Source organism: Natator depressus, chromosome 11 (assembly GCF_965152275.1).
Source record: "Natator depressus isolate rNatDep1 chromosome 11, rNatDep2.hap1, whole genome shotgun sequence".
Lineage (NCBI taxonomy): Eukaryota > Metazoa > Chordata > Testudines > Cheloniidae > Natator > Natator depressus.
Window position 1 is genome coordinate 68,684,373 of NC_134244.1, and position 27,874 is coordinate 68,712,246.

The window sequence follows — 27,874 nt, forward strand, 5'->3', positions numbered from 1 at the left end:
GGAGAGAAGAGACCTGGATTTGTGCTGGAAATGGCCCACCTTGATTATCATACACATTGTAAGGAGAGTGATCACTTCAGATAAGCTATTACCAGCTAGGAGAGTGGGGTGGGGGGAGAGAAAACCTTTTGTAGTGATAAACACCCATTTTTTCATGGTCTGTGTGTATAAAAACATCTTCTGTATTTTCCACGGTATGCATCCGATGAAGTGAGCTGTAGCTCACAAAAACTTATGCTCAAATAAATTGGTTAGTCTCTAAGGTGCCACAAGTACTCCTTTTCTTTTTGTGAGAGTACAGTATACAGTTCCTAACTAACATCTGGCACTTTATCCTTGAATTGGAGAGCTCTAGCAGGTGTCTGTCTCTATTTCCACAACAGCTGAGGAATCGAGTCATGTGGAAACATACCCAGACATGGCTGAAGCCAATTATCCTGTGCTAAGCAAAAAAGACTGCAACAGGGGAAGAGGTTTTGGAGAATATTCTTGTTGAGCTTTGACACAACAGAACAAGAGTTCAAATGTGTCCTGACAGAGAAAGTAAACAGTATTGATAAATTGTATTTTGGTGTTTGTGTGTACGAAACCAAAATATTAACACAGAATTTGCTGAGAACTAGATATTATATGATGTTTGTTTGAAGGATTGCATTCTCTGCTCCTGTCTTATCTTATGCTCATTGTATACATGCAGTTTGTTTAGTTTAATTTTAAAACGGAGTATGCAAATTTTCACATAAGTAACACCAGGCCATCATTGTTTTTATGAGACTAAACCACATTTGCCTCAGTCTGCTATTGTCCACATCCATTCCAAAATGTTATGCCAACGCACTGGCTACCTGGCCTCTTATGCCAACACACTGGCTACATTGCTTCTGATGCTGAAAGACAGGTACCTGATGTTAGACAACACCAAGCCTCCTGCTGCATATTAATCCTGAGATATCAAAAGAGCCAAGAGGTGCTGCTTCAACATAAAGCAATGAGAAAAGAAAAACTACATAATGCCCCACTGTGCAGCTAATGCTCTTACAGCAAGCTTCGTGAATACACTGTAGACAAATCCCAGCATTCGGCTGCATGGTTCATTTGTGCTACAATATTGTGTCATAGTCCACATAAAAATTCATGTTCTTACCTTTCACATTCTCCTAACAAACGCATCAACTCCAAATTGTCATCCTTCACTACTAGCAAGTAGCCAACAAAAGATTTTCCTTTCCTTTGATTTTGTCGGGAGCGAGTCTGCCATATCCCTCAATTTTCATTGAAAAAGGAGAGCTCAAACAAAAAGAAAAAAAAAAAATACCCCAAGCAATGGCCTCAATTTTGCAACTGGATCTATGCAAGGGATTAATGGGGCTTTGCATGGGCGCACAGGTCAGTACGCAGAGATCCAGTTGCACAATTGAGGCTTAAGTCTTTCAAGTGTAGAAGGAGCACATTCTGCAAAGGATTCTACTACAGCTGTGCAATCTGCACCATAACTAAATTTTCACATTCTGTGCCCTCAGTGTACGTTCAGATCTTAACTGATCACAGATTGCATTATTAAGACATATTAATGTAAAAGGTTGGAAAGCAGACTGCCATTTGCCCCTTTTAGCCCTCTGGGGAACAATGAACAGTTCCATTCTTAACTAGAGGGATATGAGTGACAGGAGACAGATGGCAAGGACATGCTTACAAAGTGCCTCTCTTCCCCCAAGAGATCCAGAATGGATAGAAAAGTCTTTTGCATTAAAGAGATGTGAACTGGACTCTCTACTGTCTCCATGTTATATACCATATTAAAGGAGACTGGGATTTGCTTATTCTCAGATAAAATTCCGTAACTTCTCCCCCACTGGAGATAAGATTGCCTGATCATTTCTCCTTGTCCTTTACGCAGTCTGGCCCCATGGATTTGTGAACAACAGAGCTAAGGTTGTATTCACCCCACTAGTACCTCAAGTGACTGGCGGAAAAAAGCTAAATTTGCTTTGTCTCATCACATTAATGCTGTGACAGTCCCTTGGGACAATGTGGATGTCATGTTTAACAGTAGCACCCCAACATGAGGGTGAGGGAGCACAGAGAGAAGGAAAAAAGTAAGAGGGAAAAGAGAGTACTGGCAATTGACTCCTATTAGAGATCAACACAGTAGGAGTTGTGGCAATGTTGATATGAGAAAATAATACATTTTAAGCTCAGTGCTGACCTACAAGAACCACCACCAGCACCACTCCCTTTCTATATCAGGCAGGTTTTATATTATTAAAGTTTCACTGTCTCATAGAAGTTAAAGTGTTTAATCACTGCAAAGTGTACACAGAAATACTTCAGGGCTTGAAATAACCAATTCCTCACAACACCGGCTCCAGTGAATCTATTTATTAAAGGGGGCTAGACACATGAAGAAAACGCACTCTTTTACACTACGTGGGCCCATTACCTGCAAAGCATTTGCTGAAGGTTACCAAATCCATCAGATCCCATTTAGAGCACCTAAAAATTGTATATGTAATACAGAAACAATGTGGGTGAGGGAATATATTTTACTGAACCAATTTCTGCAGGTGAGAGACAAGCTTTCCAGCTTACACAGAGCTTTTCTTCAGGTCTGGGAAATTTTCTCCGAGCGTCACAGCTAAACACAAGGTGGAATAGATAGTTTAGCATAAGTATTACATATTTCACGGTGAAGTGGCCCATTAACATCCCTCCAGTCATAGGGAGAAAGGGAAGGCGGGTGGAAGGAAGTGGGGGCAGTGGGTGTTAGTAAGGTATAGATTGTCGTAATAAAAGCCACAGATCCTCTTCTGGCCTCCCACCCAGCCCCTCCAAACTCATCAGAAGCAAGCTCCACACAGACCAGAACCCACCAATTCTAAGTGGCAACAGACCCTGTCAGAACAACATCATCATCATTATTATGCTTAACAATCTGTTCCACCTTGCGTCTAGCTGTGATACTAAGGCTACGGCTACACTTGCAGTCTCAGATGTAGAGCGCTGTGATTTAAACCAGCCCCGGAGACAGCAGCAGGGAAAGCGCTGCCGTGTGTTCACCCTGTCAGCTGCAAGCGCTCACCCTGTTAGCAGCTCTTGCAACACCACAGAGAGCAGCGCATTGTGATAGCTATCCCAGTGCACAAGTGGCTGCAGCATGCTTTTCAAATGGGCGGGGGTGTGGAGCGTGACAGTGTGTTGTGTGTATGTGGGGGGAGAGACTGTTTTGGGGGCAGAGTGTCAGCATACTGTCTTGCAAGTTCAGACAGTGGCAGGGGGAAGGGAGAAACCCTGACATCAGCCCCCACCTCTCTCTCTCACACACACACCCCTCTGCAGCAGGAGCATTCCACAGTAATGGTTTGCTTTGTGTCTCGGAGAAGATAAGCATGCTGGCTGTCAAAAACGGAGCTTTGAAAGGGGATATCCGCATGCCTGCAGCCGAGTTCAAAACAATGACAAGAGTGGCCACCTGGCTTCAAGGGATTATGGGACTTTTCCGGAGGCCAATCACAGCGCAGTAATGCAACACGTTGTCCACACTGACACCCCAGCATCTCAGCCAGGGCGCAGCACGCTCTATGCTTCTCGTAGAGGTGGATTACCGGGGCACCCCAGCTGCAGAGTCCAGGCACCCCAAGTGCCTTGCCAGTGTGGACACCTCAGGAGTTAGGGCACCCAGGGCTAATTTAACGCGCTCTAACTTACAAGTGTAGCCAAGGCCTAAGTAAGTTTCCCAAATCTAAAAAAGAGCTCTGAGTAAGCTTGAAAGCTTGTCTCTCACCAAGGGCATGGCTACGCTTGCAGATGTAGAGCGCTCTGAGTTAAACCCGCCTTCGGAGAGCGCAGTAGGGAAAGCGCTGCAGTCTGTCCACACTGACAGGAACAAGCGCACGGGCGTGGCCACATTTGCGGCACTTGCAGCGGCATTGGGAGCGGTGCATTATGGACAGCTATCGCACAGAGCACCTCTTCCCATTCTGGCGCTGTGGCTTGTGGGAAGGGGGCGGGGGGTGCAGGGCATTCTGGGTCCTGTCCCAATGCCCCATGATGCATCGGTTCGCATCCCAGCGATCCCTGTGCTTCCGTCCACATTTGGCGCCATCTTTCAACATTTTTTGTACTGCGCACTGTCTTCCCTTTCGGTCTGCGGGAATGGAGCCCGAACTGCTGAGGAGTCTGCTGACGAGTCTCGCCAGCACGACATGTTTGGCAGTCGAGTTATTCCTAATGATCCAAAGTGACAGTGAGGGCTCCGACGACGACATCAACTCGAGTAACACATATGACACGAGTTTGCTTGTGGCATTCACGGACATGCTCACCACCATGGAACACCGCTTTTGGGCTCGGAAAACAAGCACTGAGGGGTGGGATCACATCGTCGTGCAAGTCTGGGATGACGAGCAGTGGCTGCAGAACTTTCGGATGAGAAAAGCCACTTTCATGGGACTGTGTGAGGAGCTCGCCCCCACCCTGCGGCACAAGGACACGAGATTGAGAGCTGCCCTGACAGTGGAGAAGCGGGTGCTATTGCAATCTGGAAACTGGCAACTCCAGACAGCTACCGATCGGTCGCTAACCAGTTTGGAGTGGGGAAGTCGACCGTTAGAATCGTATTGATGCAAGTTTGCAGGGCCAGTAATCGCATCCTGCTCAGAAGAACCGTGACTCCGGGTAACGTGCATGACACTGTGGATGGTGTCACAAACGGGTTTCCCTAACTGCAGAGGGGCGATAGATGGCACACAGTCCAATTCTGGCACCAGCCCACCTAGCCTCCAAGTACGTTAATCGGAAGGGGTATTTCTCTATGGTTCTCCAGGCGCTTGTGGAACACTGTGGACATTTCATTGACATTAACGCAGGCTGGCCCGGAAAGGTGCATGACGCATGCATCTTTCGGAACACTGGCCTGTTCAGGATGCTGCAAGCCGGGACTTTTTTCCCAGACCAGAAGATCACAGTAGGGTTTCATGAGCCACAGCATTAAAGGGTAAGCGGGGTCTCCAAGGATCACAATGGGCATTTTGACTTCCCCTAAGGTGATCTTCTGGTCTGGGAAAAAAGTCCCGGCTTGCAGCATCCTGAACAGGCCAGTGTTCCGAAAGATGCGTGCGTCATGCACCTTTCCAGACCAGCCTGCGTTAATGTCAATGAAATGTCCACGGTGATTCACAAGTGCCTGGAGAACCATAGAGAAATACCCCTTCCGATTAATGTACTTGGAGGCTAGGTGGGCTGGTGCCAGAATTGAAATGTGTGTGTCACCAATCGCCCCTCTGCAGTTAGGGAAACCCATTTGTACAAAGCCATCCACAGTGTCATGCACGTCTGAAGCGGTGCAAAATGACTGTGGAGTGTGCTTTTGGCCATTTAAAGGGCTGCTGGTGCTCTCTGTATGGGAAGCTGGATCTGGCCGATGACAGCATCCCCGCGGTTATATCTGCGAGCTGTACCCTCCATAACATTTGTGAAGCGAAGGGTCAACAATTCACTCAGGCATGGAACTCTGAGGTTCAACACCTGGAGGCTGAATTTGAACAGAGAGAGAGCAGGGCTATTAGAGGGGCCCAGCGCAGGCTTGCAAGGATTAGGGATGCCTTGAGGGAGATGAAAGCCACCAGTAATGTCTGGTGCCCTGCACGGGAGTGAAGCGCAGTGGTTCCAATGCTAGTAGGAATCTGTGTTTGCTACGCTGACTTGCAATGCCTGTTTGTTTCCTCGGCTAAGGTATCTTTTACTTTATGCAATAATAATGTTTTCAAAGCCAAAAAATCCATTTCTTGAAAAGAAACACAACTGCTTGGGAATCAGAAAGGGCAAGGGGGTATGGTGGGGTGGGGAACGGTACAATTACAGATTTGTGTTTGTCCTGTTACCATTCTCGGCCTTCCTGTCTGGAGTGCTGTGCAATGAGTGCTGCTCTTCAGGATGGCTATACTGCATGGTGATGCGGGTTGAGCGCAGAGGGTAAGGGTCGTAGTTTTCAGGGCTGGGTGGTGAAGCTACAGGTGTTGGAGGCAGCTGGTGGCGGTAAGAACCCGGATACTGGGGAAAGTGGATTGGAGGTGACATGGGGGCACAAGGGAAAGAGTTTTGGGACAAGGGCTGCAGGGGGGGTCGGGCACAGTAGCGTTCCGCCTGCATGGCTACGAGTGCCTGGATTGAGTCCGCTTGGCGCTCCATTATGCTTATCAGCCAATCAGTGCTTTGCTGCCAGAGCACTGTGCTTTTGAGCCAGCGCTCCTCATTCTGCTGGCGGATCCTCCTTTCACTGTCCCGCCACTCCTGCACTTTTCGATTTTCATTACTTGAATGCTGCATTACTTCATGCAACATGTCTTCCTTGCTTCTATGTGGCCTCTTTCTAATTCTTTGGAGTCTTTCGACCGGTGATAACATGGACAGCTGAGATCTCAAGGTTGCATCCATAAAGGCAAAATGCAACACTTAACGGAGGCAGCATTGTTCACACCAGACAGAGCAGTGATTCCCCCAAACTTAAGGGCAAGCACCGTCTATACAATAGCATAATTTGCCAGTCCCAAAGCGAGAGCACATAATCCATAGAAGCCCCAAAATGGTGGGTAAGCACAGGGTCAAGCGTGACTGATTGTTTCATGGCTGTACTGTCCTCTGGGTTTCTGTGCCTTGGGGAGAGCCAAGAGTGGCAGGAGGCCCCTATACTGAACACTGTCCCCACATTTTCCACAGGAGTTCGTCTTGGAAGATATCTCGCTGCTGAGGGTGACCTGGGAAGCAAGGGAGGGTCTTTTACTGCATTGCGGCTTCCTCCCTGGCCCATATGCGCTTGCATGTGGGCAGCAATGGTCCCCCGCCTCTCACGGCACAATGGTGTGGACAAGTTAGCCTTACTGGGACAAGGAACACAGTGGCTCTCCCAAGAAACCTGCACAAGTGCATTGCCCAAGTTCTGGATGAGACCTTTGAAGAGATCACTGAGGCCGATTACCACGATGTGAGAGAACACATCAAAGCCCTATTCCACATCTAGACATGCATGTAGCCCTAACCCTCCTTACCCCAAGAGCCCACACTGAATAACTTCCTTCCCAAAATAAAAGCCACTTACCGGAAACCTCCTCTGGTGTTTGTCCTTCCCCAAGCACCAGCTGCCGTGACTGGCTACCTTCCTCCTGGCTTGAGAACAGCTCCTGGCCGCATGTATCTAGGGATTCCGACGTGTCTTCCTCCGCCTCAGCACCCTCACTCCCGCTTTGCTCCTCCTCCTCCCCCAGCCTTGTTGAACTGGTATTCAGAGTGGAGGTGGGGTCAGCCCCAAGTAGCACGTCCAGCTCTTTGTAGAAACGGCAGGTCACAGGGGCAGCACCGGAGTGGCTGTTTGTCTCACGGGCTTTGCGGTAGGCATTCTGCAGCTCCTTCAATTTAATCCTGCACTGCAGTGCAGCCCGGTCATGGCCCCTTTGCATCATGTCCCTTGATATCTGCCCGAAGGTACCGTAATTCCTATGGCTGGAGCGCAGCTGAGACTTGGTGGGATAACTCACATGACTGGAGTACTGTCATGGATGGATATAAACTGTTCAGGAAGGACAGGCAGGGCAGAAAAGGTGGGGGAGTTGCACTGTATGTAAGGGAGCAGTATGACTGCTCAGAGCTCAAGTAGGAAACTGCAGAAAAATCTGAGTGTCTCTGGATTAAGTTTAGAAGTGTAAGCAACAAGGGTGATGTCGTGGTGGGAGTCTGCTATAGACCACCAGACCACGGGGATGAGGTAGATGAGGCTTTCTTCCGGCAACCCACGGAAGTTACTAGATCACAGGCCCTGGTTCTCATGGGAGACTTCAATCACCCTGATATCTGCTGGGAGAGCAATACAGCGGTGCACAGACAATCCAGGAAGTTTTTGGAAAGTGTAGGGGACAATTTCCTGGTGCAAGTGCTGGAGGAACCAACTAGGGGCAGAGCTCTTCTTGACCTGCTGCTCACAAACCAGGAAGAATTAGTGGGGGAAGCTAAAGTGGATGGGAACCTGAGAGGCAGTGACCATGAGATAAGGACCCTGGACTTCAGAAAAGCAGACTTTGACTCCCTCAGGGAACTGATGGGCAGGATCCCCTTGGAGAATAACATGAGGGGGAAAGGAGTCCAGGAGAGCTGGCTGTATTTTAAAGAATCCTTATTGAGGTTACAGGGACAAACCATCCCGATATGTAGAAAGAATAGTAAATATGGCAGGCGACCAGCTTGGCTTAACAGTGAAATCCTTGCTGATCTCAAATACAAAAAAGAAGCTTACAAGAAGTGGAAGATTGGACAAATGACCAGGGAAGAGTATAAAAATATTGCTCGGGCATGCAGGAGTGAAATCAGGAAGGCCAAATCACACCTGGAGTTGCAGCTAGCAAGAGATGTTAAGAGTAACAAGAAGGGTTTCTTCAGGTATGTTAGCAACAAGAAGAAAGTCAAGGAAAGTGTGGGCCCCTTACTGAATGAGGGAGAAAACCTAGTAACAGAGGATGTGGAAAAAGCTAATGTACTCAGTGCTTTTTTTGCCTCTGTCTTCACGAACAAGGTCAGCTCCCAGACTACTGCACTGGGCAGCACAGCATGGAGAGGAGGTGACCAGCCCTCTGTGGAGAAAGAAGTGGTTCAGGACTATTTAGAAAAGCTGGACGAGCACAAGTCCATGGGGCCGGATGCGCTGCATCCGAGAGTGCTAAAGGAGTTGGCGGATGTGATTGCAGAGCCGTTGGCCATTATCTTTGAAAACTCATGGCGATCAGGGGAAGTCCCGGACAACTGGAAACAGGCTAATGTAGTGCCCATCTTTAAAAAAGGGAAGAAGGAGGATCCTGGGAACTACAGGCCAGTCAGCCTCACCTCAGTCCCTGGAAAAATCATGGAGCAGGTCCTCAAGGAATCAATTCTGAAGCACTTAGAGGAAAGTGATCAGGAACAGTCAGCATGGATTCACCAAGGGCAAGTCATGACTGACTAATCTAATTGCCTTCTATGATGAGATAACTGGCTCTGTGGATGAGGGGAAAGCGGTGGACGTGTTGTTCCTTGACTTTAGCAAAGCTTTTGACACTGTCTCCTACAGTATTCTTGCCAGCAAGTTAAAAGAAGTATGGGCTGGATGAATGGACTATAAGGTGAATAGAAAGTTGGCTAGATTGTCGGACTCAACGGGTAGTGATCAATGGCTCCATGTCTAGTTGGCAGCCGGTATCAAGTGGAGTGCCCCAAGGGTCGGTCCTCGGGCCAGTTTTGTTCAATATCTTCATAAATGATCTGGAGGATGGTGTGGATTGCACCCTCAGCAAGTTTGCAGATGACACTAAACTGGGAGGAGAGGTAGATATGCTGGAGGGTAGGGATAGGATACAGAGGGACCTACACAAATTCAAGGATTGGGCCAAAAGAAATCTGATGAGGTTCAACAAGGACAAGTGCAGAGTCCTGCACTTAGGATGGAAGAATCCCATGCACCGCTACAGACTAGGGACCGAATGGCTCGGCAGCAGTTCTGCAGAAAAGGACCTAGGGGTTACAGTGCACGAGAAGCTGGATATGAGTCAACAGTGTGCCCTTGTTGCCAAGAAGGCCAATGGCATTTGGGATGTATACGTAAGGGCACTGCCAGCAGATCGAGGGACGTGATCGTTCCCCTCTATTCGACATTGGTGAGGCCTCATCTGGAGTACTGTGTCCAGTTTTGGGCGCCACACTACAAGAAGGATGTGGAAAAATTGGAAAACGTCCAGCCGAGGGCAACAAAAATGATTAGGGGTCTGGAACACATGACTTATGAGGAGAGGCTGAGGGAACTGGGATTGTTTAGTCTGCGGAAGAGAAGAATGAGGGGGGATTTGATAGCTGCTTTCAACTAGCTGAAAGGGGGTTCTAAAGAGAATGGATCTAGACTGTTCTCAGTGGTAGATGATAGAACAAGGAGTAATGGTCTCAAGTTGCAGTGGGGGAGGTTTAGGTTGGATATTAGGAAAAACTTTTTCACTAGGAGGGTGGTGAAACACTGGAATGCGTTACCTAGGGAGGTGGTGGAATCTCCTTCCTTAGAAGTTTTTAAGGTCAGGTTTGACAAAGCCCTGGCTGGGATGATTTAGTTGGGGATTGGTCCTGCTTTGAGCAGGGGGTTGGACTAGATGACCTCCTGAGGTCCCTTCCAACCCTGATATTCTATGATTCTATGACTGGACAGCTTCCTCCCCCCAAACACTGATGAGGTCCAGCACCTCACCATTGGTCCATCCTGGGGATCACCTGGCACATGGAGGCATGGTCATCTGGAAAGATTCGCTGAGAGCACTCCACGCCTGGCTGAGCAAACAGGAAGGGGATTTTCAAAATTCCCAGAGAATTTAAAGGGCAGATCTGACGGTTGGTCACCTGAGGGCAGGGCAGTAGAGTCCAAAGTGATGACCAGAGTGGCTAGCACAGGCATTGTGGAGGCTGATCAGAGCGCACTCTAGGACCAGGGCGTCCACACGGGCGCCACGGCACTCCAGCGGGGGGCGCAGCAAACGTTATTCCACTCGCCGAGGTGGAATACCAGCAGCGCGTAGCCATGGAGTCAGAGTGCTCTACGTGCCTTGCCAGTGTGGCTGGGTAGTGAGCTAATGTGCCCGGGGCTCCTTTATTGCGCTGTAACTCGCAAGTGTAGCCAAGCCCCCACAGAAGTTGGTCTAATAAAATATAGTATCTCACCCACCTTCTCTCTCTAATATCCTGTGACCAACAACACTGCATAGGTGTAACAAAGTGATTTAGATGAACAACTAGGTAATCACTTTGCAAATGTTTTCATAGAACGATTGAGATTTTTCCTCTAAAACATGGAGACCACTCTGGCCTGTTGGGCTGACATTGAAGAGGTTCAATACTTTAGCTCCTCCTTACTCCCCACCCTCCTCCCCCCCACCAGCAGAATTTTAACCATCTAACAACAAAGAATTTTGAAGCTTTATTCAAAATGACTGCCGAATGACTAGATGGATGTTGTATGTTTTCAGAGACCTTGTCCTTTCTAGTCTATGTTCAATAATATTGAATTGTACTACTGTAGTTTAGTTATGATTGGGTATTATATTTTGTTGTATTTAAGCTGTCAAGGGTGCCCAGAGCACATGGATAGGTGCTTTTTAAAAAAATAGTATATATAAAATTAACAAACACGTGTCCTCCTTACCTCAGGTCAGGATGGTAATAGTGTAGAGCAAAAAGGAAAAAAGTGTCACTTCTTGGAAGTTAAGATACTTTTTATTTTAGAAAATAAGACTTGATCTAGCCATAGGACCTATGAGTGGAAAGTACAAGAGTAAATCTCTATATACGACAAAGAGTCCGGTGGCACCTTAAAGACTAACAGATTTATTCGAGCATGAGACTCTGGCATGCTAACTAGTTATGCAACCCCTCAGCATGCTCAAATAAATCAGTTACGCTTTAAGGTGCCACTGGACTCCTTGTTGTTTTTGTGGATTCAGACTAACACGGCTACCCCCTGATACTTGTCTCTATATACGAGCTCCTATAGTTCTAAAATTAGCCTTTTTTGATCTCCTATCATTACTAGGAACCACCACGTTGATGAGGTAAGAGACACAGCATAGGGGTCCAAAATGTTGGCTTTGTTAGCATATCCAAACCAAAGTAAAGCTTCCAGAGTGCTACCAAGTAGACTTTGAAAGATTAGGCACTGCTGCTTTTAATTTTTAATACGGAGGTGTGAGGACGTCTGCCTTGGCTTATTTTACTTCCAACATCCTAAAGATGGTCAAGGGATATTTTTTTTTTTAAAGGTGTGCACCTTTAGGCTTAATGAAAGCCACCAGGGAAAAATTTAAGATTTGAGAAATGTTGGCAGATGTTTCCTGATTTACAACAAATATTGTCAGGTTTCAGAGTAGCAGCCGTGTTAGTCTGTATTCGCAAAAAGAAAAGGAGCACTTGTGGTACCTTAGAGACTAACAAATTTATTTGAGCATAAGCTTTCGTGAGCTACAGCTCACTTCATCGGATATAGGTTCATCTGGAGGAAAATTAGGTAGGTATTTAAGTCTATTGGCTCACCTAAGAATACAACCATTGTACAATATCGGGGGGGAGGGGCGGAAGGAGACACTTCTGAGATGGACAAGATTGTTCAATTAGGTTGTAAACTGTTTGATGCACAAACGTCTCTTCCCACATTTGTACAGCGCAATGCAGCCTTAATCCTGACTAAAGCATCTAGGAACCACTAATAAATTCAAATAAATTACACCCAAAAAGCTACGTTAAAAGAATGTTAAGGTTGCAAAGTCAAGCATTCAAAAATTAGGAAATACTTGCTGAATGGTTTGTTTTATGCTCATCATTCAATGAGTGGCCCCAGGCATTATTTACTGCACATTATCCAAACTTTGTACTGAATACAGAATGATTAACTTCCTTCTGGGCTTTTCTATGGTGCTGTCATCATAGTATTTCAGTTTTTTATAAACATTAATGAATTTACCTTCAAAACATCCCAGTGATATGAATCCTATGAGCAGACTCATTGAAGTCGGACTGCTCATTTGCTAAAGCATATGCAGCATGGAGCCAAACTCCTGCTAGATATGACCACACTCTTAAACTTCCTGCATATTTGTTTCAATGAACAAATGTTAAAAATAATTATACAAGATCTTCACAGCTCTTAGGATTGACAGTAATCCATCTGTACATAAGAAAACCTGTTTCCTTTCAGTCAGTCTGTCACATTCATGAAGTGTTCATTAAGCCCATTACCTGAAGCGTTGTGACTTATTTCCATATTTGATTAGTATAACTCCAGTGTGTTCCATGTTTCCATGTGTTCACGGACGAAAAAAAATCGTGGTACAGTGCACTAGATTTCTGCCTCAATAGAATTTTGCTCTTAACACCTCATAAGGGTAATTAATTTAACTATTTTAACTCCCCTAACGGCATTTGTGGTATAGGTGCTAATAGTCGGATTTCTCTGGAGGCCTGCAGTAGCAGCCAAGGAGATAGGCTACCAGCTGATTTTGCAGGAAATCAGTTAAGGGTTGCAGGGTACTCTATTTTTTTAATGGCAGAAGTGGGAGGAGTATATGGTAAAGTCAGATTAAGAAAGTCATGTGGTTTTAAATGTCATTTCCGGTTGCCAAATTGCACTAAGAGCCAGCATCATATGACTATCCAGCTCTATGAAGAACAACAGGACATGTTCTGCTGACCAGTCTAAGAACCAATGGATCAGATGACCCAACAGGTCTGTTCCATCTGCCTTTTTACAACTCTGCAATAACAGCCGAAGAAACACGTCTATGAATGCAAAGCACTGTTCTAGCTTCCTGGTCATATACAGAGATTTGCCCTGAATGGGAATCCTTCCATAAAACTGAATTGTGCTTGATGGATATTAAGGTAAATGACAGTGCTACGGACGAATACCTGAACTTTAGGTAAGCACATGCAAGGCATATTGGTACCAGTAAACAAAAGGACTAGTGCTCTAATTGAGCATATTTTAAAGTTATATATTTTCATTATTGTCTTTATTCAAGCCTGAATTAATTGTATCCAGTTTGCATTGTCTACAGCCAAGCTCCATGATACAACCGCATTTGCTCCAATCCCTCAGACAGAGACAAACACCTACAAGATCTCTATCAAGCGTTCTTACAACTACAATACCCACCTGCTGAAGTGAAGAAGATTGACAGAGCCAGAAGAGTACCCAGAAGTTACCGACTACAGGACAGGCCCATCAAAGAAAACAACAGAAAGCCACAAGCCATCACGTTCAGCCCCCAACTAAAACCTCTCCAATGCATCATCAAGGATCTACAGCCTATCCTGAAGGACGACCCATCACTCTCACAGATCTTGGGAGACAGGCCAGCCCTTGCCTACAGACAGCCCCCCAACCTGAAGCAAATACTCACAGCAACCACACACCACACAACAGAACCACTAACCCAGGAACCTATCCTTGCAACAAAGCCCGTTGCTAACTCTGTCCACATATCTATTCAGGGGACACCATCATAGGGCCTAATCACATCAGCCACACTATCAGAGGCTCTTTCACCTGCACATCTACCAATGTGATATATGCCATCATGTGCCAGCAATGCCCCTCTGCCATGTACATTGGCCAAACCGAACAGTCTCTACCTAAAAGAATAAATGGACACAAATCAGATGTCAAGAATTATAACATTTAAAAACCAGTTGGAGAACACTTCAATCTCTTTGGTCACTCGATTACAGACCTAAAAGTGGCAATTCTTCAACAAGAAAAACTTCAAAAACAGACGCCAACGAGAGACTGCTGAATTGGAATGAATCTGCAAACTGGATACAATTAACTTAGGCTTGAATAAAGACTGGGAGTGGATGGGTCATTACACAAAGTAAAACTATTTCCCCATATTTATCCCCCCCCTCCCCCCCCAAACTGTTCCTCAGACGTTCTTGTCAACTGCTGGAAATGGCCCACCTTGATTATCACTACAACAGGTTTTTTCCTCCCCCCCTACTGGTAATAGCTCCACCTTACCTGATCACTCTCCTTACAGTCTGTATGGTAACACCCATTGTTTCATGTTCTCTGTGTATATAAATCTCCCCACTGTATTTTCCACTGACTGCATCCGATGAAGTGAGCTGTAGCTCACAAAAGCTTATGCTCAAATAAATGTGTTAGTCTCTAAGGTGCCCCAAGTCCTCCTTTTCTTTTTGCGGATACAGACTAACACGGCTGCTACTCTGAAACCTGTCATAATTTTCAATGACAGTTAGGCTCCTAACTGCTTAAGTCACTTTTGAAAAATGGGATTTAGGCACTTTTGAAAGTGTTACCCATAAACAATATTCCTGTAGCAAAAACTTCATTAAAACACAGGTTTATAGAAGATGTCATTACATTTAAATGGGCAGCTTTTCAATTTATTCTAAAATCCTATTTCAAAACAGATGAAGCCACCAGCATTAAACTAAGCAAAAAGGGTCTCTATCAAGGGCATTTTTATACATTTAAAGAAAACTGACCCATTGGCTTCCTCCACATTCTTGTTTTTAAATACACATCAAGAAAATGTTAAATGCAGCGCTTCTTGTTTCTACCATTTATAGGTTATAGAGGTGTTTTAAAAAGCCAGTTTTTTTTTTTTTTTTAAAGCATGGAAAAAATCTTTATCCATTTTTTCAGAAGTAGTGTTTCCAAACCCCCAGTGACATTTTCTTATTCATATACTTTGCTTCTTTTGATTTTTTTTCGGGGGGTGGGGGGGTGACCCTTTTTATGCTTATTAGTGTTAAACAACTGACACAGACTAAAGACTAACCACCTCTGGTAACCCACAAGCCAGAAATGCTGTCACATTGTACAGTCAACTCCACAACCCCCTTTTTCCAGTCTGAATTCCACAGACAGCATTTTGTTTAACCCAATATTAACAGCCCCTCCGCACATATTAATATTACATTTTTAACAGCCTGACACTTGCTGGTTTGCTCAGACTACAGTAGAATATTTAATGCTTTTCAAAATTATTGCTGCTTTTAGCCAGGAAAAAAAACTGGCTCACATGTTTCATGTTTTATCAGAGCTCATGTACTAAATGAAGGCAATCAGCAGCACCTACTTAAGGACCAGATAAAGATCAGTAACTGACATGGGGCAGCGGAAGCAGCTCAGTCCTGCACAGCATAATCCATGCAGGCTAAGCTCTTCATGCATACTTGACTTCATTTGAAAGACAATCCCACAGCTTCCATTCCCAGCTGCAGAGCCAGGGAACATGTCTTAAAGCTTTCCATTGGTGTAACACTTAGTATAAGAATAATAGCAACTCTTGAAGTCAGACCGCCATTGCAAAAAAAGGGTGCGGGGTTTCCAGGCTATTTTACAAAAAGTGGACTAAATTCAGTACTCACACACACACAGGTCTGAATGGATTTTCAGACTGTTCTGTTTTGATTCTTTGCTATATACTCCTTCTCACCTCTACAAGGAAATCAACAGTGGATTCTCCCAACAGTATGGCCCCAATCATGTTTACTGTAGTTTAATTTAACAATTTTACAGATCCTGTATTTTGAGGAATCAGTCATCTACTGAAATAGAACTCACTTATTTTAATATAACAAAGAATAAAGAAATACTTGATCAAGGCACGTACATATTTTTATCTATACTTTTTTCTCTACCACCAATAATTGAGAATTAACTTTTCTTTAGGAATTTAAACATAGAATAAATTTAAAATTGGCCCAAATTCCTAAAATCAACTCTGTGGATAGTGGCTGGATGGCAGACAGTAATGTGACATGTAGGTACAGGACATGGCAAAAAATTGGTTCACAGGTCTGCCCAAAAAGGTTAAGCCCAGTCCCAGATGTAGTGCCCAGGAATCACTGGTTACACCCACATGGTGATAAGAGACCAGCAGCATGGCCTTGAGTGGCCCAGTTCAGCTGACTCAGACTTGCAGAACTATTAAATTGCTTTGTAGATGTTTGGGCACATCCTGGGGCCCAGTTCAGAGGCACTGTGAAAGGGGTGGGTCTTGTCTATGTGATTTTGAGTCTGGCTAAAGAAGACTGTGCATATGCAGTGGGAGGAGAAATAGGGGTTAAATGGAAGGTTGGTTTAATTTTAGAAAAAGCCATTCACATGTCTCCCTGTGGCCTAGGCTCCAGCCCAAACATCTATTTTTAGCCTCACAGCCCAAGCCCTGCAAGGCTGAGTCAGCTGACCGAGGCTTGAGACTCGGTGCCATGGGATTTTTGTAGACATACCCACTGACAGCCCTGATACCCACAGAACACACAGAGGATGGGGAGTGGAAGTGTAAGATCTATCCACTGCTCCACATATAAACTTCAGCTGTAACTTGAAGGAACCAAAAGGGTCCATCCCCAAGTTTAAAGGGTTAGTTCATTCTCCATATCTTCGCAGTTCTTGACCTCCCTGCAATTGTCAAAGGGTGCCAACTGTAATAGCATTTCATTCCTGATGTACACACTGATCTAACAGCAACCAATTCATTTCCCATAGGCAATTGAATAACCATGTGGTGGTGACTAAGTCACTACTAGTCAGACTTGATTCATACTAGTGAGGTAGAGATGAAAGCTTGCATATCCCATTACCAATCCCTGAGCCATCCAGTCTCTTGCACAGTATCATTTTAAGTTTATTAAAACTATTCAGGTAACTATAACCTATGCATTTAGGTTTAAACACCAATGTTAGATTAAGCTATGCATCCTTCGTTTCAGAACAGCAGGTGTCAAAGCTGCAGTCTAAGAAGGGGTGAGAAGAATACAAACAAAAAATACCTACAAATATACCATCTAAAATACCCACTTTGCATGCACCTTGTTGCTGAATAGGATTTCTGAAGAAATATTTCTTTAGCAGTTTGGCTGAAAAACAGTAGCTAATAAAAGTACAAACATCCTGGACCAGTTTCCATCTTTTTAGCTCTACCTAAAATTCTGATATTTTGGATACCCAGAACAGTTACTAATTTAAGATGTCCTGACTCAGTGTCTAAACTTGAACCAATGTTTGTTTTAATCTAGTTTGGTAGAAGGAAGTTATTTTTCCTTTTGCTGTGATATTTATAAGTCGGATTTTTGGTACAGTATGCCATGTATCTAGATTTATTCTCATCCAAACACAGGAATAAGTGGATAAGCAAGCCACACTCTCAACAGCACTGTCCATCTCCAGGCCAGTTACGACTGCTTTAGGTCCTATATGTCATACCTGGTTCTTGGCTAGGCTCCAACACGATCAGATAAAATTGAACGAAGGAAGTTAACACTTCATCTGCATTAGGGGACCAATTAAATTTAGGTTCGGCTTAGCTAACATGATCTAGGTAAGTCTAGCCTAAACACGACAATTTTTTTAAGTCACGACAAGGCCAATGAAGCAGGAAAAATGCTTAGGGCTCCTTCTGCAAACTGCTATTGTAATCAGTCCAATTAGTGTTCACTTCCTGAACACTGTGTCTGTCCCCTTTTCACATTAGCCTTCTCTGGTCAAGGCACAAATGGCGCAAGAACCAGCCTCGGAGGTCGTCCTCCCGTATGCTCTGAGACAGACGGGAATTGAAACTGGAGACCCAGAACAGCAACTCTGGACTGCAGAGAAATCCTGGATGGTGATTAGTTATCATCCTCTCTGTCAGAACAAGTGAGAAGGAGGAGCCCAACACCTGACAGGCTAAACTACAAAAACATAAATTTTACAAACAATGAGATCCACCTTTATGTGGGTGCCAATCCCCTTGCAAGAGACTGGTGCATTATAAGAGGGAGACTGACACCCATCTTTTTCATTCACATCCTTCCTCTACAAATATAGGTTTCAGAGTAACAGCCGTGTTAGTCTGTATTCGCAAAAAGTAAAGGAGTACTTGTGGCACCTTAGAGACTAACCAATTTATCTGAGCATAAGCTTTCGTGAGCTACAGCTCACTTCATCGGATGCATACTGTGGAAAGTACAGAAGATCTTTTTATACACACAAAGCATGAAAAAAATGGGTGTTTACCACTACAAAAGGTTTTCTCTCCCCCCACCCCACTCTCCTGCTGGTAATAGCTTATCTAAAGTGATCACTCTCCTTACAATGTGTATGATAATCAAGTTGGGCCATTTCCAGGAAGGAGAGTGATCACTTTAGATAAGCTATTACCAGCTGGAGAGTGGGGTGGGGGGAGAGAAAACCTTTTGTAGTGGTAAACACCCATTTTTTCATGGTTTGTGTGTATAAAAAGATCTTCTACACTTTCCACAGTATGCATCCGATGAAGTGAGCTGTAGCTCACGAAAGCTTATGCTCAAATAAATTGGTTAGTCTCTAAGGTGCCACAAGTACTCCTTTTCTTTCTACAGATATAATTTCTGAAGTATTTCCAATCGTAATATCAAGAAAGAAATATGGACCATTCTGATACTGGACTTCTGTCTGGTCATACAGCATGTGTAGTCTGAACTATGCCGCAGATGCTTTTGGAACAGGGGCCTAGCATCTGTTGTGTACTGCACCACATTGTAGAAATTAACTGTTCATTAAAATAAGTTATAGGCGAAAACACAAACAGTTCTCAGGATAGCCAAGGACTGCAGCTGTCGAACAGCTCAGTCATCTCTGAATAACTCTCATAGCTACAGCATGTAATGGAAGCCTTCCATATTTGTCCACCTCACAGCCACAGAACGACTACAGGGAAATATCTTTCATGCCTTCCAAGTTATGTGGAATACAGTAGAAAATGTCAGGTTTAGAAGATATGTAAAATTTCCCTCTAATTCTGTCATGACTATCTCAAGAACCCAAATTCTCTTTGAGGAAAATGTTAGAATTAGCCAGTCCTGCTGTGATAAAATTCTTTAGGAGAGGGAAGGGGAGGATTTTCTGCTTGTCCATGTGATTTTGACTCTGGCTAAAGAAGACTGTACATATACAGGGATAGGATAAAGAGGGGTTAAATGGAAGGTTGGTTTAATTTTAGAAAAAGCCATTCACATGTCTCCCTGTGGATCACTAGAAATCCTTGCAGAGAACGTAACTGTGATCTGTATTGCCCCATCCTGCTATCAAATGTGTAAAGGTAGTCCCATAGGCAGGGTCTGACTGCTTATTAAATGTAAAGATCTCACCCAAATCAATGAAAGTAACTACCAAACCTTACTTTTCCAGAAACCAATGTAACAAAACAAAGCTTGGTAATTTTTAAATAGCTTGAGGCTTTCCAATCCTGCTGAGGCTTTGACAAGAAGACTAGTTATGCATAAGGACACTGTGGAACTAAGGTCAGGATTTAGACAATTTATATAAAAGGTACGAACTCAGTCAATAAATACACCAATTACTTTTGCTATTCTTTTTTGCATTCCATAAATTTGATAAACTTTCCTAAAATTCCCACCACCTACTGTATGAAAAAAGTTTTCATAATATTAAACCTTTCAATGATTACATTTTTGAATGGGGTAGATAAGTGAGCAATTTAAAATCAACTCTCATGGGCAGGAAATATCAATAAAGGTAAGTTCAGTCTTTGGCAAGAAGCTGCCAGTTCCTCTTTCACATCTTGTTAAAATATCACAACGTTACTGCAGGACAGTAATGAATACAGTTTCTTACTGTTTGCCATTACCAAAATTTAAACTTTACCTTTCTGTAATTCAATAGTTTGTGGCTGGTAAAAGGTGAATAAATAAGGATCAGCTAGTGTTTATAAGAGTGGTAGGACGCCATACCTGCAGAGGGCACTCATGAGCCGATCATATCCCTTTAAGCATCAGCTCATTGTTAGGGCCCTAACAAATTCATGATTCACTTAGGCCAATTTCACAGCCCCAGGGTCTTAAAATTGGTCAATTTCAAAATTTCAGATGTTTACATCTGCAGCAGGAGCTGCAGGCATCGGCAGCAGCCCCCAGCCCAGGTGCCTCAACCCTAGCGCCCCGAACACAAGCAGGAGCTGCAGGGGGCGGAAGCCTAGAGCCCAGTTCTAGGGCTACTGCAGCGCAGAAGTGAGGGTGACACATCCTCACTTCTGCGCTGTCTGTGGAGGTGGGTCTGATCTCCCTCCAATGTGGAAGGACAAGTCCTGTCTCTCCCCAGCCCGGCTGATTTCAGGGAGATCAGATTTCATTGGGAAGGGCTTATTTCATGGTCCGCAACATGTTTTTCATGGCGGTGAAATTGCAAGGGCCCTACTAATTCTGTAAATTTATGCTCTCAGAGCGCAGCTCCAAAGTCCATTCTTTTTAACAATTATTCATACTAAATTGTTGAAAATGGCTAACCCACTTCATTCAGTTTCCGCTCTCAAAGAGTAGCAGTTCAACTCACAGCTCTAAAAACACAATTCTGAAAGATCAGGTTTAGCTCTGACCTGCAAGCCACTGGTGCCAGAAAATCCTGCAGCTTGCTCAGACATAAGCCAATGGAATTTTAGAGGATAAAGTACAGTGTGTCAAAAGGACTAATCTACTTCTAAACCTTTTTGGTAAATTCCCCTTTATTTCCATAGACATTTGAGCCTCATTTGGCAGCTTTTCTTCAGCTGTTAAAAACTCTAGTTTTGATCAAAGCATAAGTCTCCTCCCTTGACAATGTGTGCAACAGCAACTCCAAAAGGGGGGGGTGGGGGCGGGGGGAACTGAATCAAGTGTCTGAAACATCCAAGAATGAATACAATGTAGTCTAACATTTTGGGGTTTTTTTGTTGGTTGGGTTTTTTACATTTGTGGTAGGTAAAATGTTCTAGTTCTGACTCTGTCCTTAAGAGGTTATTTGTATCATTTCCATATAGTCATTTATAATCATTGCAAACAAATTTCAGATCAGTTTAATAGTTCATTATATGAAGGATAACAGCAATTCATTTTACCACTGTGACCTTCTATCTCATATGACTGGTTGGTCATTTATTTTCTAGTTAACTTAGGAAGCCTCAGATGAAGGAGAGGAAATGAAAACCCCAGAGAAATGATATGGATCAGTGCACTAGCCTATCACCTGTGAAGATGTACATCCAAATTGTACCATAGGTAACAATTAGAAAACAGTTTGGTGGTCTCCTCCTAGCACCTATTAGTCCATGCCACAAATTTACCATATAGTTTAGCAAAAGTGAGCTATAATACCAGAAGACATTATTAGGGCAGAGCTGGCGGCAAGGCATAGATGGCAGAGAAGCTTGCACAAATCTTGACTGAACTATGTCTGAATAATGGCCAGTGCTATTAGTCCTCACTTTTAGGAACATTAGTGTTTAACATTTTATTTTTTCCTTAAAGCCCCAGCTCCTGAAGACAAGTGATCAGGTAAGATTTTCAGCTTTCATTTAAAAAAAAAAAGTTTCCAGCCCTAATGTTTGTGGAGAAAAAACTTAAAACTGTGACTGGAGCGCACAATCTCAATCCTAGTTTTTCACCATATTTCTCAGCCTTTTGCCAGAACAAGAGTGTCTAATTCATTATCTTTGGCTTAATCTTCCACCAATTTATTCCATATTATGTTAACATCAAGCTAAGATATTGTTACACTCTGTTTGGGTTTCCCTTTTTTAGATTACAATCCCTTTGCTAGCATGAACCATCTATCATGAAATAAGAAAATCTTTTGATTTTTTTTTTTAATTGTGAAGAGTTAACTTCTAAGTCATATGACCTCAAGTGTGAATCAACTAGAGAGGCAGAAAGAGAACAGTTATAGCAGGAAGTTCAATCCTATATGGCACACAGTTTAGCTAAACCACAGGAATCGCCAGTACAGAGCTGCAAACTTCTTAAAGCAGGCAGCTGTTTCACCTTTCACTCTCCAGTTGCAGAGGAAAATGAGAAGGGTGAAGGAGGATGGTTGTGCGGTTAAACCAGTGATTAAAGATTCAAAAGACATGGGCTACCCTCCCAGGTCTGCTACAAATGCTCTGTGTGACCCTGGGCAAAAACACTTTTGTGCACTAGTTCCCCCATCTGTAACATGAGGATAATTGCTTCCCTATTTCATCTAACAAAGGTGCTGAAGCTATTTATTAGTAAGTGATGAAAGAGACAGGAATGCTTAAACAAAACATTCACTGTCCTGTACCACATACTGTTTAAGCCTTAACTGCATACAAAGTAGAGTACCAGCTGTTAACTGGACCCCATAGTATGGTATATTGATGGTCCTTCACTTATTTTGCTTCTTGATGGCATCAGACCCAAAAAGCTGTTAAAAATCCACACAGATGGTTCATTACTCTTAACGGTTATTTAAATATTTTGAACAAGTTTACCATTACAAGGGAAAAGACTGCATCACCTACTGGTCTTTTTTTAGAAAAAGACTATATTATCAAGTTATTTTTCATTTTTAAATTTTTGAATGAATGCTTTGAATGAAAGATGGTAGTTTCACAGCCCAGGAAGTGCAGAATTCCAAATGGCACTCTGCCAATGTAATTCTTCAAACCTAAATCACCTCCAAGTGAAGAAAGTTCACTCCATTTCCCTTCCATCTTTGGCCTCTCTACTGAAATTGCCAACAAGAGTGCAAATTATGGTAGAGAAAATCATCAGACCAATAGCATAAAACAGGGTCTGGCAGTTTTTTGTATTTCTCTAAGTACTGGGAAACAAAAAGACTTCTCAGAAACTGATGATCTGCTGAACTTAAGAACATTCTGTAATGAAGGTACTCAAAATAAGTATGAGTTACATGAAAGTAAGGAAAGAAAGGCTCCATGAAAAGAGAATTGGTACTGTCAAATATGGAGGCACTCAGGCAAAGCAAGTGGGTAGTCTGACATCCAACTACAGGAACAGCTGAGAGCACTGTCATGATTTTCATTCAGACCCTAAACTAGAACCTCTAGTAATGATTTTTTAACTGACAGAATGAAATATTTTTATTAAAATCCATTTTTATGCAAATCCATTTTTAAATCTAAATTAAATACAGGTACTTCAAATTAAATTTGAAATTAATTTACGTTAAGACCTTCTTATAAACTTCTTATAATCTATTAACATAATTTTAATGAAATACAAAAAATAATATTAAGCAGCACAAGTTTTCTGCCAAGTTTTAAAGAAAGTCAAACCATCGAATGGTAGAAGTCACTAGCTAAGCATCTGGAGCTAGGGTTTGCTGAAGTGCTAAACCATCATTTGACAGCAGTCGCTTCTTCTGCAGGTGCAGAGAGAATATTTTCTTCATTTTCATTTATTCAACAAGGGCAGTTCAATGACCAGTTGATTCAAAGTTAAGAAACCAACAGGAATTGGCAAAGCAGGAAAGTTTCTTTTCCTCTTCTCATCTATTAATAAAAACCAAGGTCTCAGAGGATGGGATCTATTTTTTCTAAAAATCCTGAAGGACCTAAAGACCACAATCAGTTCTATCTGCTAACTAAAGAACAATCATACTTACTTTGTTTAATAAATCAGTTTGATATGCAAAACTTTTCATAATTTTTGACGTCTCCAGCACATTTAAGGTAGGTCTACTGAATAAAAAAATTAAACTACTCTTTTTGTGCTTTGGGTGGAAATTAAAATTCAATTAAATAGAGCAGAATACAAATCAAAAGTAAAATAAAGAAATCCATCATTCACCATATTCTAACATGATACAAAAATTAAAAATTAAGAATATCAATAAATGTAAATTAAGGTATATAATTGCTTGAATAATTAAAAATAAAATAAAAAATAAAAGGAGATACATAGTGAAATCAAGGACTAGCAGAGATAAAAATCTTAATTCCGTAACACTGATATCTATTAAACTACACTGTGGACTTAAATGTGTATACGTTACCTATTGTAGCTCATGACCTATTGGTAATATTTCTGCTCTTAAGGAATTTTTTTCCTACTCTATACAGGAGATTATAATTTTGTGTATTGTATATAACTTTGGATTCCTTAATATTAAACAATAGGAAGTGGCAGTAGGCTTTTAGCACCACAAGAACACCCTCCATGCAGCTGTTAGGAGAATATAAAGCAAACACAAAACGTTGACGTATCACATTTGAGAGAACATTTTGTCAAGACAACTTTAAATACTTGTTTACACTACACTTACAATTTATATGGATGGCTGAAAGCATTTTGTCATTTTACATCCGGAAGAGTTTCATTCATTGTAAGAAAACTTCTACACCTTTCCAGCAACAAGACTAGATCTTTTCAGATAAAAAAAGCACAAAACTGAAAATAAAATGCTTTCCTGAGCTTAGCACAAGTGTAAACAGAAACAATAAGTTTCCAAGTTTAACAATTCTGATGAGTCGAAATTAAAGAGATGCTACATGAAATATCCTTCCACAAGTACGATGGGCACAGTATGTTTTTCTAAACATGCGCCATTGAACAGAGTACCAGCTGGCTATTTTTCAGACTGAGGTATGATTTTTGAAAGCATTTGAGTAATGGACTGTTGACTTTGCTGAATATAAAACACATTAAGTGGTTTATAGTTGCAAAACATAGTTTTATACTATCTTTCCTTCCAAAACACCAAATACAAAAAAGCTGTAAACAATGAATTATTCAGGTACACTCATCACACTTGCATTGTGGAGTTCAGAGGTACAGTACCTAAATTAAAGGGTATTTGGAACAAAAGTAGTCTGGAAAAAAAAAAAACTTACACAGTATGCAGAAAGGAATTATCCCCTATATTGTCCTTTTCATCCCCTCCTCCCATTTTTATACTTCTAATGGGCAAGGGTGCCGTTAAGTGTAAATTAGCATATAAACACATTTTTAAAAGATCACTGTTCACACTTTGCCTATGCTTTGAAACATACAAGTCTCCTTGTGAATGGAAAGGGCTGCCCTTTTTATTCCCCATAAAGATCTTCCATTATTCCCAATGGACTTGAGCCTGTTATATAAAATCTAAAGTCTACCAGCAAAGGGCCAGGAATTTAGAAAACTCCGTAACATTTGAATTACATACTGAAATCTGTTCATTAAATTATGATCTTTCCAAAAAGTTATTGAAAATAAGTAAAAAACCAACTGAGACTGGAAAGGTGTCAATATTCAGAGGCAAACTGGCATTTCAAGCAAATATTGGCTAAATTGAGCTGTGGTGTTAGTATAACTATGACAAATAATAAATATAGCTCTACAACAAACACAGCATGTTGAACACCTAATATTTATAGACCTGCATTACACTGTATATTAAAACAAATTCATTGGCATTTAGCACAAACTCAACTTAAAATGTTTATTTAGGAACCTTAATTTAAACACTCACATATCCAAAACATCTTTCTTTTTTTTAAAATAAAAATAAAAATAAGTTCCTTGGTATTTGTGTCACATTAAATCTATTCATCAACTTCTGACCTACAGGGTAGAAACCTACCTGGTTAGTAGATAAGGACTACATTTGATGAGTAGTGCTCCACAACCCATTCTCAATCTGGCATTTTTCTTAACATTGTAGAAGTTCTATTCATTACAAGACAAGACATCAGAAAGATATATACCATAATTAGCAATCTATGTCAAGAGGTCATTTTGCAGTGACTCAAACAGCACTGAATAACGCAACAGCTCAGACTGTTAAGGCCAAAACCCAGAGTTGCTTAAGAAATGATTGGACAGCTTTTGTGTGGGGGTGGGATAGGATTACAGTATCCAAACTGGGACTGAGCTTCAATGGATTAACTGATCTATCTTCTTTCCAAAAGAGTTCCTTAGGTTTTAACCCTAGCTGAGAAATGAGCCTCAGTTTAAAAAAAATCTGTTGTGTCTCAGATATACAAAGACGAACTATTTATTTTAATTTTTCGGAAAAAGATGACAGTGTCCATTTACTGTAGATTGTATAGTGTCCCTAGGGCCTTTGCCATATTCTTCCAATTTATAAAATTCATTATGCTCCGAGCACATACAAATGAGCCCTTTTTAATTGGCCTCTTCATCTTGCTCAGTTCATCAATTGATCCTACGGTCCAGGGTTTGTGAAATCACAACTGTATCCACCTTAACTGATTGTGGGGTTGCTCACTCACGTTTGGCAACAGTGATTATTAATCTGATATGAGGAGCAGGTCATTAAGAAAGAAGAGCTGATCCCTCATTTTGTTTATGGGCATTAGAAGATTATTGGGGCATACCATGAGTACATTTCAGCCTCATGCCTTTGTCAAGCCTAAAAAGGGCAACCTGGGATTGATTTGGACTAGCAATCTAGAAATAAAAAGCATTACATATCCCAATAAGTGCACCGAATTAGAAAATCTTGACTGCTGCCATTGTTTTTCACATAGCGTAACAGCATTCCTAACGTATCTTCTTCCCCCACACATCTTACGATTGTCCTTCTTAATAGGTTTATGCTAGTTTTTACCATTTTAAGAGGCATTTCTGTACACATGAATATATACAAATACAGGGATTTTCATAAGTGCTTAGCAATGGCCTCTCTGTTCCCAATGACATCAAATGGTAAGACTTCCTGAGCACCTTTGAAAGTCTCACCATATAATGGGGAACTACCTCCAAAAATAAAAATAAATATTTCAGGTTAGAATTAACATACTTAAAAAATGCAACTATGTGAAAAGTGTTATAAAGGGTTCAGAAGTTTATAACTCCCGTAGACTTAAGGTACAAAGGGATTGGTGCATGACCACTGTTTTTACACAAGGATTTATCTGGGGCGGAAAACACATCTTTAGGTACAATGGCCTTCTCGGTCAGCATGGTTTTTTGCAGGGTGTGACCTCGCAAGCAGGCCATACCCCTTGGGCTGCCCTGTGATGCCAGTCATAGAATCATAGAATATCAGGGTTGGAAGGGACCTCAGGAGGTCATCTAGTCCAACCCCCTGCTCAAAGCAGGACCAATCCCCAACTAAATCATCCCAGCCAGAGCTTTGTCAAGCCTGACTTTAAAAACCTCAAGGAAGTTGATTCCACCACCTCCCTAGGTAACGCATTCCAGTGCTTCACCACCCTCCTAGTGAAAAAGTTTTTCCTTATAGCCAACCTAAACCTCCCCCACTGCAACTTGAGACCATTACTCCTTGTTCTGTCATCTGCTACCAATCAGAACAGTCTAGATCCATCCTCTTTGGAACCCCCTTTCAGCTAGTTGAAAGCAGCTATCAAATCCCCCCTCACTCTTCTTTTCTATAGACAATCCCAGTGCCCTCAGCCTCTCCTCATAAGTCATGTGTTCCAGTCCCCTAATCATTTTGGTTGCCCTCCGCTGGACTCTTTCCAATTTTTTCACATCCTTCTTGTAGTGTGGGACCCAGAACTGGACACAGTACTCCAGATGAGGCCTCACCAATGTTGAATAGAGGGGAACGATCACGTCC

The 27,874-nt window shown here is 42.5% G+C and overlaps 1 protein-coding gene across 23 annotated transcripts in view; it reads right to left on the reverse strand.

Moving 5' to 3' along the window:
* Positions 1-27,874, reverse strand: part of LRRFIP1 (LRR binding FLII interacting protein 1) — a 184,502-nt gene that overhangs the window by 139,021 nt on the left and 17,607 nt on the right. The gene's annotated exons all lie outside the window — the stretch shown is intronic.